Genomic DNA, 11,152 nt, shown 5'->3' on the forward strand with positions numbered 1-11,152 from the left:
GGGAGGATAAAGACATAATTTTTTTTGATTGCGAAAGATCTAGGGTACTGCTATGGGAACAGTATTTGCCCCAAACTATGCCAATCTGCAGATGATGATATGGGAGACACTCCATAAGAACTATGCACCTTGTAGCGATATTTTTTATAATATTTATATATTCAATCCCTCTTGTTTCTTTCCCCTAGTTGAGCCCCAAAATGGTGGATACAGGTCATCAACCCAGATAAGCTAATACAAAGTTTAAATTTGGTACATTCCTTTGTTTGAATTAGTGGGCACAGGATTCACAAAGTATTTCACCGTTTGGTCTTACGCTCTTACTTTTAAAAGAACAACGTGAACTATATCTCAGAACATTCACTGGTACATCCACAATGATGAAGAGGAGACGATAAGGCTTCAAAGTGTGCAATGATGGAGTTGGTGAGTCTGAGAAAGGTTAATGAACATAGATTTTAGACGGAGAGTTACAAAACTCCACGTGAGGTGGGAGAACGAAGAATTAAAGTGGAGATAACATTGTCATATGTGCCATGTATCCGTGACCTTAGAGTAACCATATATTAGCTATGAGCTTCCGATCTCCGAGCTGTGAGGACGTGTCGGGTGTGCTCTCCACTGGGGGCCTAACCCTGGGCCCCTGACTCTGATGTGGCGACCCCGGCTCGTACCCGCTGCCTCCACCTGCCTCTTACCCTGCTGGTCTGTCCACCGGTGCTTCTGCTGATGTGCGTCTCTCGCTCCAATGGTCCTGTGTCTGCCTCCAGCATCCACCACCGACCCGGCGATCCTGTGCTGGCCTCCAGCGTGCACCGCTACTCCTGTGTCTGCCTCCAGCATGCACCACTGACCCGGTGATCCTGTGCTGACCTCCAGCGTGCACCGCCACTCCTGGGGACTGCCCTTCTGTTGCCCGGCGATTCTCCTGCCTTGCTGTCTGCTCGCAGCTGTGGCCTACTTCCGGCTCCATCCCCGGTCTCAGGTGCCGACCGCCTCCACACTCAGGACTACTTCCGGTCCCCGGCTCCGGCCTTGTTGCCTGCTTCGGCTCACCCCTGCTCCGAGTCTGCCACGTCTTCAGCTGCCTGGTCCTCGGCCTGCCCTGAAGAGTCCAGTGTTCCCTCCGCTGGTCCCGTCGGAGCCCTCTTCCTCGTGGATCCCCGGCTCTATCCTTGGTCCCCGCTCTGCCTCCAGCACGCTACAGCTGAGCTCCGCTCCTGCCATCTTCGGGTCCGCTGGGCCATCTTCGGGTCTGCCTGCCTCTCCACACTGCAAGCTACCCTCTGTGCTTCCTCCACCCATGCCCAGGACTGTCTCCATTGCCATCCCTGATGCCCACGGACGCTGCCCCCCTCCTCCGATGTCTCCTGGCTCCCCACTAACTCTCACCCATGCACTCCAGGTACCGTCCATGGCCTGCTCTATTGTTCCCCTGGACTATACTTCTGGCTTCTTCCCTGACTGTTCCCTGGAATCTTGGAATCATCGCCTGGCCTGGCTTACCACCCCGGCTGGCTCCTAGCCATGCTTAGGCAAGCTTTGCTCACTGCCACTTATTGTCTGTTTTATCGCCTCCACTTTTATTTTCCTGTTTTATTGCCCGTTTTCCGGTTTTATTTTCCTGTTTTATTGTCTGTTCTTATTGCCTCCACTTTAATTTTCCTGCTACCTACTGCTTCTCATTGTCTCCATTACTCACTGCTTTGTCTTCATTATCCATTTGCCTCCATTATACACTGTAATTCTATTTTGTCTCCATTATCCTATTATTCAACTAAATTGTCTCCATTATCCTCTGTAACTCACTTTTGTCTCCATTATCCATTGTAATTCACTCCATTTTCCATCTGCTATCCATTATCCCGTTGCCTTCATTATCCATTGTAATTCCACTTTTGTCTCCATTATCCATTTATCCAATTCAACTGTCTCCATTACCCTCTGTATCTCACTTTTGTCTCCATTATCCTCTGTAATTCACTTCATTATTTTGTCTCCATTATTCACTGCTACTCACACCATTGTTCCACTGTTTTCCTCTTGCCCTTCTGCCTTGTTATCTTTGCCACTCCTTTTTCCCTTCCACTTTTAGCCTCATTACTGACTGTTTTTGTCTCCACTATCCACCGTAATTCACTCCATTCTTTGTCTCCATTATTCTCTGTTACCCATTCCATTGTTCACTGTTTCACTCCCTCGCTCCTCTCTGCGTCTCTCCCTCCTCACACTATGCCCCCCTGTCCACGCGTCATTCCTATCCTCCCCCAGGGCTACACCTCACCCTCTTGCCCCCGCTCTCCCCAGCAGTCTGCCCACCTTGCCAACCTCATCCCTATCTCTCCTCTTCCCTCCCTCCCTTTCTCCTGTGCCCTGTGGAATGCCAGATCCGTCCGCAACAAACTCACCGCCATCCATGATCTCTTCTTGTCCAACTCTTTTAACCTTCTTGCCATTATGGAAACCTGGCTCTCCGACTCTGACACTGCCTCCCCCGCCGCCCTCTCCTATGGTGGCCTCTCCTTCACCCACTCCGCCAGACCCGGAGCCCGTCCAGGCGGTGGTGTGGGCTTCCTCCTCTCCCCCGCCTGTTCTTTTTGGGTCATCCCCCCCGAACCCTCCCTTTCCTTCTCCTCTTTTGAAGCACACTCTATCCGTCTCTTCTACCCCATCCACCTCCGTGTCACCGTCATCTACCGCCCCCCCCCTGGTCCCACCTCCCTCTTCATCGACAACATCGCCGCCTGGCTTCCTCACCACCTCTCCTCTGACCTCCCCTCCATCATCCTCGGCGACTTCAACTTCCCTATTGACAACCCCACCGACCCTGCCTCCATTAAACTGCTCACCCTCTCCTCTTCCCTTGGCCTCACACAATGGGCCTTCTCCTCCACCCACTGCCTCGGTCACTCCCTCGACCTAGTCTTCTCCTACCTCTGTAATCTCTCTGACTTCTCCATCTCTCCCTTTCCTCTATCTGACCACCACCTCCTCTCTTTCTCTCTCTCCTCCTCTCCCACTCCCCTCCCCATGCCCACTCCTACTCACTCCAGGCGCAACCTTGACACCCTCGATCCTGTTACTCTGTCCTCTACTCTTGACACTCTCCTTTCTCCCCTCTCCTCCCAGGCTTGCCCCAACCTGGCGGTCTCCTTCTACAACCACACCCTCACCTCTGCTCTTGACGCCATCGCCCCGGCCCACTCTGTCAAACCACGTCGCTCCCAACCCCAGCCTTGGCACTCCAAATTCACTCGCTTCCTCCAAAAATGCTCCCGTACGGCTGAACAACACTGGAGAAAATCCCGCTCCCTGGCTGATTTTCTCCACTTCAAGTTCATCCTTTCTTCCTATAGCTCCGCTCTCTCTCTCGCCAAACAATCTTTCTTTAAATCCCTTATCTCCTCCCAGTCCTCCAACCCCCGCCGCCTCTTCACCACCTTCCGCACCCTCCTCTTCCCCCGCCCCTCCTCTCCCCTCCTCTCTGACCGCCACTGACTTTGCCTCCTTCTTCTCCTCTAAAATCGAGGCCATCCGTCTCGAAATCTCCTCCTCCCCTCACCCGCCCCGCCCCCACCCTCCCTCCCTCTCCCTCTCCCTCTCGCCACCACTCCCTCTTCTCCTTCCGCCCCACTACGGGAGAAGAAGTCCACTCTCTCATCTCATCCTCTCCTCCGTCTTCCTGTCCCCTGGACCCCATTCCCTCCCACCTCCTTCACTCCCTTTCCCCCGCCACCTGCTCCCACCTCGCCCACCTCTTCAACCTCTCCCTCTCCACCGGCATCTTCCCCTCCTCCTTCAAACACGCTCTTGTATCCCCCATTCTTAAGAAACCTCATCTTGACCCCACCTCTCTCTCCAACTATCTCCCCATCTCTCTTCTCCCTTTTGCCTCCAAAATACTTGAGAGGCTCGTCTGCAGCCACCTCTCCACCTACCTCTCTGATCACTCCCTTCTCGATCCTCTCCAATCTGGCTTCCGCCCCCTCCACTCCACCGAAACTGCCCTGGCCATAGTCACCAACGATCTCCTCTCTGCCAAAGCTAGGGGCCACTTCTCCCTTCTCATTCTCTTGGATCTCTCAGCAGGCTTCGACACCGTTGACCACCCGCTCTTGCTCCACACCCTTCAATCCTTTGGCCTCTCCGGATCCGCCCTGTCCTGGTTCACCTCTTACCTTGCTGGCCGTACCTTCTCCGTCTCCACCTCCGGATCTATCTCCCCCCCTCCTCTCTTCCAGTAGGGGTTCCCCAAGGCTCTGTTCTCAGACCCCTACTGTTCTCCCTTTACACCTCTTCCCTCGGTGAACTCATCAGCTCCTTTGGTCTCAAGTACCACCTCTATGCGGATGACATCCAACTCTACCTTTCCTCTCTTCCGATCTCTCTCCCTCCCTCCTCTCCAGGGTGTCCGCCTAACTCTCCGCCATCACCTCCTGGATGTCCTCTAGATTCCTCAAACTCAATCTCACAAAAACCGAACTTATTGTCTTTCCCCCCACTCACTCCCCCTGCCCTTCCGACCTTTCTATCACCGCTCTCAACCCTTCTATTTCCCCTGTTTCTCAACTTCGCTGCCTCGGCGTCACCCTGGACTCCTCTCTCTCCTTTGTCCCTCACATCCTCTCTCTCGCCAAATCCTGCCGCTTCCAGCTGCGCAACATCGGACGCATTCGGCCCTTCCTCTCCCAAGATGCCACCAAAGCCCTTGTCCACTCTCTTATTATCTCCCGCTTGGACTACTGTAACCTCCTCCTTACTGGCCTTCCCCGCTCTCATCTCGCTCCCCTTCGCTCCGTACTCAATGCAGTCGCTCGGCTCATTTTCCTTTCTCGCCGCTCCTCTTCTGTCTCCCCCCTCTACCAATCCCTCCATTAGCTCCCCATCCCCTACAGAATCGTGTTCAAGCTCCTCACTCTTACTTTTAAGGCCCTCTCCAACTCCACTGCTCCCTACATCTCCAACCTCATCTCCATTCACGCTCCATCCCGCCCTCGTTCGGCTAACGACTGCCGCCTCTCTTCCCCCCTGGTTAATTCCTCCCATGCTCGCATCCAAGACTTCTACCGCGCTGCCCCCCTCCACTGGAACCAGCTCCCCCGCTCCATCAGAACTTCCCCCAACTTGTCCAGCTTCAAACGGGCCTTAAAAACCCACCTCTTCCTTAAAGCCCTTCAGTCCCTTACCCATTGACCTCCTCCCAGTCTCCCCCTACCCCCTCCCTCTCCTGTCCCCCTCCTAATTCCCTCCTTTTCATTCTCCTCTCCCCCCCCTCCGTCCCTGCCTCCGTCATCCCCATTCCCTCCTCCTACCATTGTGTCTCTGTCCGTCCTACCCTCCCCTTAGATTGTACGCTCCTCCGAGCAGGGCCTCCTCTCCTTCTGTTCTCCACCACCTTAACTCTGCTCTCCAGCTCCTTGTCTCTTCCGTGAGGTCCTCCGGCCCCTGTCTCTACCCCGCTGGGGGCTCTCACCTCTAATCTAGCTGTTCATTGAGCTTCTGAGTTACTGTGATTTCTGTTAACTGTACTGTGCTGTCTCACCCTGTATCGTGTTTCTGTCTGTCCCTGTACGGCGCTACGGATACCTAGTGGCGCCCTATAAATAAAAATTAATAATTAATAATAATAATAATAATATTTAAAAAAAAATCGGTAATGGACATCATCTTCTTTGGCTGTTTACTGTGAACAACAATAAACTATTAACATTTCTATTGAAAGTATTCTTTCCTAAAATCTATCTTAGCAACTTACATTGTACCTCTAGTTTCTGTTTTAAAATCAGAGAACAGGGGACAATGCTTTAAAGCACTTATGATTGTCTGGAAATAATCCAATGAAGACCATATTTTACTTATTTTTATTGCTTTCTGCACAAACTAGTATAATGCATTTAGGACCTGATGCATAAATGAGATTTTTTTTTGTTGTTGAAAATTCCCATTTCCATACTGTGCAGAAAAACATGAGTAAGTGTAAATCCTTTGTGTAGAGTCAGACACATCTCTGGCTATTGTCTACGCTTAGAGAGGCGGAACAGGGGATGAATGGGGTGGGCATTCATAGACCAAGTACAGTGAGGGTGCTTCCCGTAAGTAACGTAGAATGTTGCGGTAGATACAGCTGCAATTACAGTTATAGTTTATCTTATGGTGACCTCAAACCCTATTTGATGCCCAGTTCTTGGCTAGTATGTTAAAAAAAATAGTAAAACATAATAAATAAAAGCCCCCCCCCCCTCCTACCCCCACACCAAAGTGTTACTATCACTAGCGCTCATAGCCTAATCTGGAGCTGCCAAATTGGGAGGAGGAGCAGCATGTGAATCCCTTGAGAAAACTACCAGTGCTAAGCTATGACCGGTTGGACTGGTATCACTTTATGCCACAACGTCAGCCAGTCCTAAAGCAAGCTTCTCTTCTGGGTTCATGGGCAAACGCAGGATTTGTAGAGAGGGGTTTTCCACACCACGCCGCCAGTGGGCGTGACCAGCATGCATGGGGACGTGACTATAATTTTAGACAGTGCTTGGCTGCTCTCAAACTCTTCCTATCCCCATCATATACACAGGCAATTCCTATCCCAATCATATACATGGGGCAAGTCACCTCAAGCATACAGTGCCGCATGCCGGGAGGGGGTTTCCAGACACTAGGAAACCCCCCCTCAGTTTGCCTATGAGATGACATCACCGAATAGCCTGCAGATTGGTGGTTGTAGTGACCTCTGTATCACACGGAGTGGAAAATATAACTTGCAGATAGTGTTTTCAAATTTTAAATACCTAATTACTATAAAATATAGTACTAAAATATAGTATTCAGCACTTTTGAAAATACATTTGTGTGTATATATAAGTATTTGTGTCCTTCTTGTACAATACACTACCAGCAGTATAGTAAGGGTGGCTCACAGATTTATGTCACTTCTGCAAAAAAACAAAATCACCTGTGTCTTTAAAATAAGCTACACGTCATATAATATTATACAGTTATGTGTCACAATAACAGACTGGATTTGTCATAGGAATTTATGAGTACCCAAGGGAACATTTGTAGGTTAAAGATGAACAATTAGAGGTAATAAGGGAACTATACTTGAGCTTTAAATGAAAAGGAAAAAAAAAGAGTTTCAATAATTCAGTTTGTTTTTTCAACATATGCATAATTACTTAGAATTTTGGTGTTATTTATTACAATATTTTACCAATGATGGGTCACAAAAAAAAAAGAATCGTGTGTTATCCGTGTCCGTAGTTGTATCATAGCAAATGTTTAAAACCACTGGAATAGATGAATAATAAATAATCATTAATAAAGAAACACACAAGTTCTCCTGAATGTGATATAAGAAAAATTACAGCAACAATATTTGTTTTTAGAAATATTTCCACTAGCAATGGCAGCAATCATTTTTTTTGCAATTTCACCACACAGGGTCCACATTTTTACCATAATACGGTAGGAAATTAATATGAACGCATGTTAAAGATCAGAAGGTTACCCCACAAATGAAGGTTTTGATTGTACAGATCTATTAACCCTACTGAAGATCCGGGCAGAAATGTTCAATTGCAACACAATTTTTTTTTATTGCTGATTGAATCAGAGCATGTCACTCCCACACATGGAACTATTTCTGTACAATTCAATCAAAATCAAATTATCTGTACAATCAGATTGTAAATGATCAGTTCAATCAGATTGTAAATAATCAGTACAATCAGATTGTAAATCATTACTAGAATCAGAATATATGTAAATTAATGTTGCTTTTAAAAGTTGTCTTGCAAAAGCCTAATAAAGAAACAGTTATCTTTCCCCAAACAATCCAGCTTTCATGTTTATTTATTATTAATATTATCCTTTATTTGTTAGGCGCCACAAGGCTTCCGCAGCGCCGTACACAATATTAGTATATTATTATGGTATTACATAGGTGATTAACAAAATGCATGCCTCGCTACCCACGTGTGTACCCTTTCTGTACTGCGTGCCAGATTATCAGGGCAGAATTGCTTTATAGAGATAAACACAATGATAATGAAGCTTCTCAATGAGGAGACAGTACCGTGCTAGTGGCAATTATATCTGCACCATAGACAACTGTCGGAAAAAGGAAAAGACTAAAGTATCTCTTAGCCACAAGAGCTTACTGGAATCCTATCAGATAGAGATACCAACGGCTGATTCTCTGTGGTCTGGCAAATAAGTTTCTAGGTGCACGAACTGAAAACAACATAGCTATTGCATCACCCGGGAATGATTCTCAACTCAGAATTTGTTCTTTGCGTAATATTCCCACAATTTACCAGAGACCTAAACACAACAATTCATGTCATTAAGAGTCATTTGTAAAAGTGCCTCTGGGGGTATGCACAGTGATAAAGGAGGAATTACAGTTCTAAGGATTAACTCATAATATAACTGTAGAGAATAAAGCATAATTATAAGGGACTGCATTGTAAATACTGTATACCAAATGGACCCAGTTAGTAAGCAAGGGTGTAATGCAAATGACTTGAAAGCAGAGCCCGCTCTCACAGGGTTAATGATCTAACCCTAAGGTATAAAATGTGAGGCCAGAAGTACTGGCCTGTGTTTCTTCTGTGGCTCTGCAGATCCAAGGATCACAAGATAACATTGTTACCTTTAGGGAGACCTGTGCAGCTTCAAAGACCTCCTGTGGTGAGCAATATCCTGGTACTGGAGTGGTTTTTGGCACCTGAAGAGAACTGACCACATGATGGTTTGCTTTATTTTATATAGGCAAATATAATTCCATTTCCAAAATACCACTTACTATCAATATAATTAGTGTTCAAACACATATTTATAAATAGTATGATGAAGGGCATACCAAAGCGTCAAATAATGCTGTCTGTCACGCAGGGAATGAGAGGAAATGAGTATCATCTCAACTGATACACTTGAGCTGTTTGGTATCTGTAGATTGTTAAATTTGTATTGGATTTAATAATGATAAAATTGGGTCTATGTGACACTCCTCAAAAAAGATATGTTTCATTTTAGCATTGGGGATTAAACAGGAAAGATGTAAATTGTGGTTGTAAAATTGTGTCACAGGCCTCCACTGGAGACTAAACCCTGTAGGAGGGGAAAAGGGAGGAAAGTGTCTTTAAAAGAGTAAACCATATACAAGATATTGTCAGTCGTTTGGAAAATCAATCAACTTTGATAAGCTGTCCATCTTCCAAGCCAATTTCCCTAAGAGCAGATTATACAACTTGCATGTAAGTTTAACTTTCTCCTTTTTATTTTACAAATTTTGATTATCTTATGTCATCTTTTATTAATTATTTTTATAACCTGTAAGCATTGCACTTTTTTTGTATGTTAAATCTAAAATGTAATAAGTGTCGTGCTTATTGGCCTAAACTAATTCACTGCCTGTTTAGAAGCAAGAGATTGCTTGGCTGTGTTAACCCTTTAAATACCAGTGTAGGAAGTGTAAACTTGTTTAGCTAGCAGAGCACAGACTGTGCACAATTGAGTGGATTCCTGTCAAAATAGAAGTGATATGTTGTTTTACTGTTTGATTATTTGATAAGTTATCAGATCACGGATTTGGCAGAGTCAGGTCTGCCGGACAGTATAGAAAAAAGCTATTTGGGGGGGTAGAAATACTCTGTGGCTCCCGGCTACACAGGGAATACCCCATTTAATTGATTTCATCACCCCTTGCAGCTCATTAAAATAATCACATCCCACCGAAGAAAATCTCGCTTTGCTATGAAGATGCATAACTTGCACTGAGCACGAGACACCCCCAGTCCACCACTAAACTTTACACCCCTGTCGGCACAGAATTTATAAATCAAGCAGTAGGAATAAGTCAGATGTCAGGACTAGTATTGGTCAAAGTTTACAATGCACAATTCATCTATATGTATCCATCATGAGATCGTTAGAACAGAGATCATAGTAAGTGAACACTTTTCAAATGATGACCCCAAAACGTACTCTCTGTAGAAGAGACACAATGGATAATGCAGGATTTTATGTCAAAATGTAGAAATATATATGAAAATAATGCTTGTTCCACCCTGGTTATTGGGGAGGCAAGTGATTGTTATCCTATTATATACTAATAACTGAAAATAAATTATTCATGAAGGCAGATGAAGACTGACGAATGCAACTACCTTATTTGATAAGCAAATTGCATAGCCTGAGGTTTCATCCAGAAATATGTTTTGAATGCATTTTCCTTGCATTGTGATTTATGGTTTGTGTATGCACAGTGTGCGGTACAGGAATCAATGTTGGAACACAAAAACTTTGCTGCCGTGTAGATGCATGTAAGCACGTCAAGTACAGAACTTTGTAAATGGACCTCAGTGCATTACAATCCCCAGCATGGCAGGTCCTCCTTTCTGCCATTTCATCTTGGATGTCCTCTCACCAACTCAAACTCAATCTTTCAAAAATAAAGTTAATAATATTCCCACCCGACAACGGAAGTTACCTACCTGACATTTGTATTTCTGTTGACAACATGACCATAAATCTCACCCCGCAAGCTCGCTGCCTAGGTGTAATCCTTGACTCACAACTATCCTTTGTTCCCCACATCGACTCTATATTTAAATCATGCTGCATACATCTAAAAAACATTTCCAGAATACGCACATATCTCACACAAGACACTGCAAAAACTCATGCACTCCTCATCTCCCGCATTGACTATTGCAATTCCCTCCTTACTGGTCTTCTCCGAATCAGACTTGAACCCTACAATCTATTTCACACGCAGCGGCTAGATTGATTTTCCTTGCAAATCGTTCTTCCTCTGCTGAGTCACTCTGTCAGTCTCTACATTGGTTGCCTGATTTTTACCGAATCCAATATAAAATTCTATTAACGTACAAGGCCGTCAACAAAATTGCACTGACATACATCTCCTCACTAATCTCAAAATATCTCCTAACTTGACAACTCCATTCTGCACAAGATCTGCGTCTCTCTTCCACTCTCATCACTTCCTCAGATTCTCAGTTACAGGACTTTTTTCGGGCTGCACCCACTTTGTAGAATTCACCCCCTCGCACAGTAAGACTTTCCTCTGGTCTACAAACCTTCATTCTCTGAAAACCCACCTCTTCAGGCAAGCTTATAATATTCCTCAACC

The sequence above is a fragment of the Mixophyes fleayi genome, chromosome 8 (assembly GCF_038048845.1).
Source record: "Mixophyes fleayi isolate aMixFle1 chromosome 8, aMixFle1.hap1, whole genome shotgun sequence".
Lineage (NCBI taxonomy): Eukaryota > Metazoa > Chordata > Amphibia > Anura > Limnodynastidae > Mixophyes > Mixophyes fleayi.